Here is an 8065-nt window from a genome sequence, read left to right as displayed (position 1 = left end):
GGCTCGGCTCTTTTTCAGCTTTAGGGGAGCTAGCAAGCATGGACACTAGCTTTGTGTTGTAACACTCAGTGAGTTCATTTGTGGAGAGGTGGTCGTTGGTGTTGGGAAGAAGTGAGCTTATCCGTTCTTCAAGGACTTCCATGGGAATCTGAGAGAAGTTTCTCAACCATTTGCGGGGATCTTGCATAGGCGTTTGAAAGAGAGTTAGTTGGTTGATATGAAATAAGATCATGTGGTGGTCTGACCAGTCCATGGGGAGTATGTGGTTGATTGTGATTGTATCTTTTTGAGCCATGATGGCATCCAAGGTGGCTCCTTTGTAGTGCGTCTCCTCCGTACATTATTGGATTAAATTGTTGTCACAGAGGAGACTGGATAGCGATTGGATTAGCGGGTTGTTAGTTTCATTCCCCGCTGGTTAAGGTCGCTAAGAATTAGATTATTGGCATCTCCGAGTGCACCATGAGGTATCAGGTCAGATAAGTGTTCCCTGAATGCGGAGGTGTTGCCTGGTGGATGATAGAGAAGGTGGCAGAGCAAAGTTCCATTATTTTTGGTCTTAATGTTGGCTGAGAGACATTCAAGTGAGTTGTAATTGCATGAATCTATTTCCGTAATGACCATCTTGTCTTTATGGATGATAGCTACCCCTCCCCCTCTCTGATCTTTTTTGTCTCTGTTAATGATCTGCTTCCTACTCTGTAAAAACTACCCGAAGAAAAGTACAGCCAGTTTATAATCTGTAATTTCATACTGTAAATTGATAAGACTTTTTCGACTCCAGTTTTATGCGATGTGCTCATGGTCACCATATGCATGATGAGATACTCAAGCAAGTGTTACAGTTTCCACCAGCAAGAAGTTGTGTTAAAAAGAGGGAAGTGTGAATTCTTGAAAGATAGTGTTGAGCACTTGGGTTACATCAATGGAAGTGCCAGTTTCAATGAGGTACCCTGATGTCACAATATCAACATTTGTAACCTCTGCAACTGTGGTTTATTATGAACCACCAACAGAATGCATATCAATTAAAAAAAAAAACCTTTGCAAGAAAAAGTTGTATGACTTTGATTCACGTTTTAAAACAGTAGAAATAAATAACCCTTCTGTTAATTGGCACTTAAAAATAGCTTCTTGCTAGTTTTTGATTCCGAGTCAAATACCCTTTCTCACTATTGTTATATTTCTTTATTGTTTCTGGAGTCTTGTCCATTTTAGTGTGGATTATTATATTAATTATAATCTTATTGTTGGTACATGGAAATTACATTCCTGTTTAAACAGTGTTGTTTCCTGTAGTATAGGAATTGCAACCTCATTCTTCTTCTCACAGAGCAAAAAACGATTATCATGCTGTGACCCTCAATGCGTATCCTGTGCTGGGCGATTATGTACGATAAAGAGTTCCTTAATGATGGGATTGATGCTTAATCTGCCCAGTACTTACTTACCTGAAAGTGTCCATGCCTTATTTTCTCACCATTCCAGCATTTTTTGCCTCTTTTGGAACATTCTGGATCTTTATATCTTTCCCCAGAAAGGCTGAGCTGTGTTATGCTGCGATTGTTATGCTGTGATTGTGTTATGCTGAGATTGCACTCTCTAGACACCAGTAAGTGATCTGCCACAGTCTCAAAGGTCTATTTTAACAATCTTGTATTGTGCAGTCTCAGAAACGTGTCTTCTTTCCTGCAACACTGGGCACCCTCCCTGTAGAGCATGATCCCTAGTATTCCTGGCATTCCCTTCCCCAAAAGGCTCCCTACTGCCTCTCAAACTAGGACCTGGTTTTTAGGGAAACAATATTTGAATGACCAGAATAACTAGGGTGCACAATTGAATGACTCAAATTCCCAGCATCTATCTAAGGCATCTTACCCTTTCTAGGACACTAGATTATGTAGCTAACCTCTAACTGTTTGGGGATTAAAAATCTCCTCACTTCATGCTTAGAATGCCCATCAATTGCAATTGGAAGATGCAGAACCTGGTCTGTGCTGGCTGCATTCTGAACCCTAGCTAATTGGTATATGTACCATATCGCTCATACTTTTTAGGTGTACTGCAGAAGTCCTGACGAAGGCAGTGATCTTGAAAGGACACTAAAATCAGGAAAGGAACTCAAGGTGGAATCCAGGGATAAGCAGATTATGTGAGGATTGCCAAACAAGATCATTCCATTTGTACTATGGACCATCCTGTTTGTGTAATTGAAAGTATAGCTTGCTTTGGTTCTCCGAAGATTTTTTTTGGCCTTTTGTCATGTGTTTCTTTTGATAATAAGAATACACTGTACATTAGGGTCTAAGGATGGAGAACATCTCTTTGCCAGATGTGAGAATTATACACATATCAGCAAATAAAGAGGAAACCTTCAAGAACTATGGAGGGAAATGTAATACAGCTCATCTAGGGAATGCCATTGCGTCAAGTGCTCTTGGTGGTCCATTATAGACAACAGATAAACTGTTCTATACCTTGATTAACTATTCTCTCTGACTGTCTATCTGAGAGTGGTAACTGGTGCAATGGAAATGTATTATACCCAGCTGATTGGTTAATTACTTACAAAATTCAGAAAGAAACGGCGATCCTCTATCAAAATGATGATATCAAACAGACAATGAAGACTGTAGTATATTATTCAAAACTAGGAAGTTTAACAATGAAGTTCATGGATATTGTTCACAGGGTTATCTTGATGTGGACAAAGGTTGTAATAGACCAGTGGGTTTACTGTGAGGAGTGTTTGTTCTGGCACAGGAGACATAATGGTTTATGTATTCTTTTCGTGATATATCCTTCAAATCAGAAATGTTGTTCAAGGAGTTCACCTGCCTTTCTTCGTCCTACATGCACTACAGGACATGTAGGATATAGAAAGAGGTTAACTGCCATGACAATAGTATACAAGATATTGTTGAAAGTTATTTTTCAGGTATATACACAAAATGTGCATACCATAACAGATCTTCCACTCATTTCCTACTCTAAGGAACCTTCTCTTTATTTTCCTGTTAATTGAGTGCAGAATGTTGATCTTTAAGTGCTCTCAGGAGGGCTGAGCATCCTTTTCTTCAATCAACTGAACAACAAAGATGGTAGCTGATTCCACAAGTATTATTTCCTGTCTGAGGTCAGAACAAGGAATCTTCTTTGGTGTGATGATTTCCAGTTGTGTAAGCTATTTCATATAGGAAACTAGATAAAGAAAATAGACCACTGTGCATATCAATGATTGGAGCACTAAACAGATTTGAGATAACCCAGGTTTTTATGGCCTATCTACGTTGTAACTGGATGTTCTTCCCCTTCCAGATAATGCCCCAAGTGCTGCAAGGATTGTGTGCGGGCTAAGGGAGACCAGTTAGGCCCAGTGAACAAAGTACCTTAAATCCTGGTTGTGGAGCAATGCATGGATCTGGATAGAAGACGTCCCATGTAACTGAGGCGATGCATCACGTCCGAGATGTGTTGAAGCTACGGTGTAGGTTTTGTTGTATTACTGTGGAAGCTTGCTATATCCCCGAGGCTTCAGATCAGGAGGCTAGCCAACTAGCCCTTAAAATCACTCTGGGTTCTTAGTAAAATTGATGCAGGTCCAGTGCTTCTAACCCAGACAAGAGGGAAGCAGGCACCAAGTCAGCACAGCATAGCAGGAGTCCAGCAGAGTAGCAGTCCAGCAGAGTTGCAGTCCTTTCAGTAGCAGAGCAGTTCTTATTCCTGGCAGAGTATCCACAGGTCCAGACGTATGCTGGTTCTGGTCCTTGAGTTCCTTCTTTTATACACAGTTGTGCCTTTGAAGTGAGGAGAAGCTTCTAGAGGTACACCTTTGAAATGCACAGATGTCCTGCACTGCTGGCCCTGGGTCCAGACTAACTACAGGGGGTGTGCAGTCTTTTGTGGGGTGACTGAACACAGCCTATTCAAATATAAATTAGGCTGGCCTCAGCTTCTCTCTCCCATCCCGTCAGTGGTAGCCCTCTCAGTCACACCTAGGCTCCAACTGTGTGTGGCTATCTAGGAGTAATACCCAACACCCAACTGCCATCTACATCCAGTCATGTGACCATAGACAGGCTACAGGCACCAAATAGCTAAGGAAAAATAATACCAACTGGCATTAAGTGACATTTTCAAAATGGTAGTTTAATAATTGACTTCACTATAAGTTAGGATTTTAAATTAGATTCACAGGAACACCAAACTTGAATCAGCTATATCTGTGCATTTGGAAATTACACTCATAAAATGTAATAAGACAATCCCAATGTTATCCTAGGGGAGACATAGTCCTTGCAGTAGTGAAAAACTAATTTAAGAGTTTTTCACTACCAGGACATGTTAAACTTAAAGGTACATGACTTGCTTTTTAAATACATCGCACCCTGCCCATGGGCTGTCCAGGGTCTACTGTAGGGGTGACGTATATGTATTGAAAAGGAAGGTTTGGGCCTGGCAAGAGGTTTGTCTTGTAAGGTCGAGATAGCAGTTTACAACTGCACACAGATGCTCTGCAATGACAGGCCTGGGACATGTTTAAACGGCGACCTAAGTGGGTGGCACACACTGTGCTGCAGGCCCACTAGTAGCTTTTCATTTACAGGCCCTGGACACCTGCAGTGCACTTTACTATATACTTATACATAAATTAAATGAAATGTGCCAATGTTATCATGTTTTAGAGAAAGTGCAAAAGCATTTTAGCACTGGCTACATTGGTAAAGTGTGCAGAATCCTAAGGCCAGCAAACAGGAGGTCTGAAGAAAAAATGTTAAGGGAAACCACTCCAAGGATGCCAGGCCTAACAGGGATCAAATACATGTCTTATGGGAAAGTCACAGGGCTAACTCTCCTCATACAAAACTGTTGATGCTCACATGCAAGGTGACAAATCACCGTTTGCAGATCTTGTGGTGGTAATATTGCAGAATATTAAGTAGTTGCAGCAGACCCACCATTTTTAAAAGGGCAATACACCCCATCATGTTGTGAGGAAGGGGGCTCCAGCATGTCATATTTCCTTTACTTTTACAAAGGAAGGGAGTGATATTCTTGTCCCTGCATTGTATGGGATCTCTAGAGCTATACATACCAATATATTTGAATGCTCTGGTCATGAGCCAAACTGCTGGGGAGTCTAGACGTAGCTCCCGGGAATCACCCACCACCTGGATTATGGTTGACTTCCCCCAAATTACCCTCAATCCTGATGCCTCTCCATAATATTGTTTAACATATGAATCATCCGCAAGATCGAGCACTGAGCACTGAGCATATAAAAGCACATGGTCTATACATAAGGAAATGCAGTCTTCCAAATCCTCATCCCACCGCATGTCCCACACCTGCACGTCTCTCCTTATCCATTTGACCAAGGGCTCAATTGTGGGAGTGAACAGAGGAGCTAGGGATCTGGTGCCTCTGCCTATGGGGAAGCACCGAGAAAGTACACAATTTACTCTGACCCTGGCCCACAGCTCCGTATATAACAATTTCACATAACTATTGAATATGGGGCCAAGGTTCATACTATCCAGGATAGTGTGTAAGAAAGGTCATTCTCAAAGTCATGCTGCATAATGGCCATTTGTTCAGAGAGAGAGAGAGAGCCCAAATGGGCTAGGACCAAGTTCAATCTTCTCATGAAATGTCAAGTTTCACTAGTTGGCAGAGAGCACCAGGGATCTCACCTCCTTAATAAGTCCATTTAATAGAGTTTTTGTGAATAATATATCTTCTATATTAATTACGAGATCAGTCTATAGGATGCACAGACTGTGGAAAGCCTGTCTGCCTCAGAGATGATCACCAACCTGCACCCCCCCGAACATCAGAGGGGAGGATTGCATTGAACTTTGCCTCCTCCACCATAGTGAGAAGAGGGGGAATCAGAGTAGATGCGCACCATTTCAGAATTTCATTTCAGAAACTCCTATGGGAAACCATTTGGGCCGGGCACCTTCTTCCATTGCATCTCCAGGTGAGCCATGAGCAGTTCAGCTCCTAACAGGGGGTCATCCAATTCCACCATAGCATCACTGGAGAGCAGCGGCACAACCAGGCCCATTGCTGTAGGATTTAGTTGTTCCACCCTGCCCTGTGGAGTTGATTGCTAATGTATTGGCATCATAAGTTAGACTGCTCATCTTGCCCATCCTTTGGGAAAAACCTGTTGACCATTGAGTTAGTTGCCAGCCTATGTATCTATTCCTCGATCTTGTCCCCAAACTCATACACTTAGTATTGGGTTGAAGACACTGCTGCTCTGGCTCTCCCCATCACTATTAGCTTAAGAGCCTTCCTGGCTGCAGCCAGGCGACGATGTGCTTTGTCATACCCTGTTAGCTGTGAATGTTTATCCAGACCCCTGATCTGCCCCTCTAGGGCTGCTATTTCCTTCTCATGCTCTTTCTTCCTCCCAGCAATGCATGCAATTATTTCCCCCCTAAGGATTGCTTTCATTTTCTCCCACAATGTAATGGAGAAACCTCTGTGGTGGAATTTTCTTTAAAATAAAGATCTATTTATTTTATTTTTATTTTATTTTCAGAGTTTTATATAGCGCTGGCTAGACCCGGAGGTATCAGAGCGCTTCACATGATGTTCCACAAAATTACAAGATTACATCAGTTCCAATTTACATCAGTTGCTAGACAAACAATTACAAACACCTTTCTTAAACCACCAATCATGTAGGCCTCTAAATGAGTTGGAATGCCATATCCCAGTTCCCATTGTGAACTAAATTGTGGTATTATCATACAGCACCCATGGGTGATTTTTGTCTCCCAACAACATTCAGAGTGTGGCGAGGGGGATAAGGAAATATTCCTTCATGAGTATGAAACGTGTATAGTACTCTTGCGCCATTGGATGCCTTCCTCTCCCGAGGTCACTAAGTCCTAAGGCCTCCACCCATTACACTAGAGGCAAATGTTACCTTGTACCAGTCCCATCCATCAAGTCCAATTGCGGGTGCATACTATCTTTGAACTTTCCCCTACTATAAGGTCCCGGTCCAAGGCTGAGGCTATGAATTTGGTCAGTTCAAACATTGTGGTTGTTCTCAAGGTTGGAGGGATATACACCACAACCACAGTCCATGGTAGCTCATGTAGAAAGCCATCGACCATTGCATATTTGCTCTTAGTGTCCAGGACAGTCTCTATAAACGCCAAAGGAAAGGTTTTATGCAACAGGATTTCCACCTTTCTAGAGCCTCTAGTGAACCCTGCATGATACACCAAGTTAAAACCAATGTGAGCCAGAAAGGCGCACCTATTCCCAAGTAGTTTTGTCTCAAGCTGCAGAAGGACCGCTAGGGCCAACTTTTGTGCCTGCCGGAGAAGTGATATCCATTTAATATTAACCATCAAACTGTATACATTCCAGGTTACTATCTTATATTGTATGGCACGATTCTCTGTGGCCATGGCCAGTTGTCTGGCAAATGATTCTGGGCTCCAGGGGATGTGTCCAGGCTGCATTGTGACATCTAAAACTTAGATAAGTGTTCCCAGCTGCCCCTACACAATATTTTAAAATAGGAAGCATCTGCCACCCTAGAAACAATCATGCCCATTATAAACAAAACACAAGTACAAAATGAAGCAATCACCACAGTGTAGTGACCGATATTGTTGTATCCCCCTTGCCAGCTCCGCTATCAATGGTTACCATGTCCCCACTTCGGCAACATGTGGTATTAGATAACGTATAACGACTGGGAAAAAAGAGAGGTGATAGAGCATGCCCCAATACCTTACTGAGCAGCTGCCCATGAGTCACCAGTAGGGTTCCCCTTCTGATGGTCGTTAGATCTCTCTGAGGAGGGTGCCCTTTGAATGTACTCCAGGTTCGGCCCATGTTGACTTTCTCCCAACTTGCTGTACCACCTTCTGTTTCTCCTGAAGCAGGCTAATTTTGCCTTGCCATCCTTATGACCTGTCATGGGATCCCCGTTTGGCCTCAGCAACTGTTTCCTCTCAGCAGCCCAATCCCAAGCCTCCTCTGGGTTCTCAAACTGAAGTGATTTCTCTTGAAATAGCACCTTGAGTTTGGC

Source organism: Lissotriton helveticus, chromosome 2_1 (assembly GCF_964261635.1).
Source record: "Lissotriton helveticus chromosome 2_1, aLisHel1.1, whole genome shotgun sequence".
NCBI classification, from domain to species: domain Eukaryota; kingdom Metazoa; phylum Chordata; class Amphibia; order Caudata; family Salamandridae; genus Lissotriton; species Lissotriton helveticus.
The sequence above is the reverse complement of the archived record's forward strand: the minus strand, read 5'-3'. Positions refer to the sequence as shown.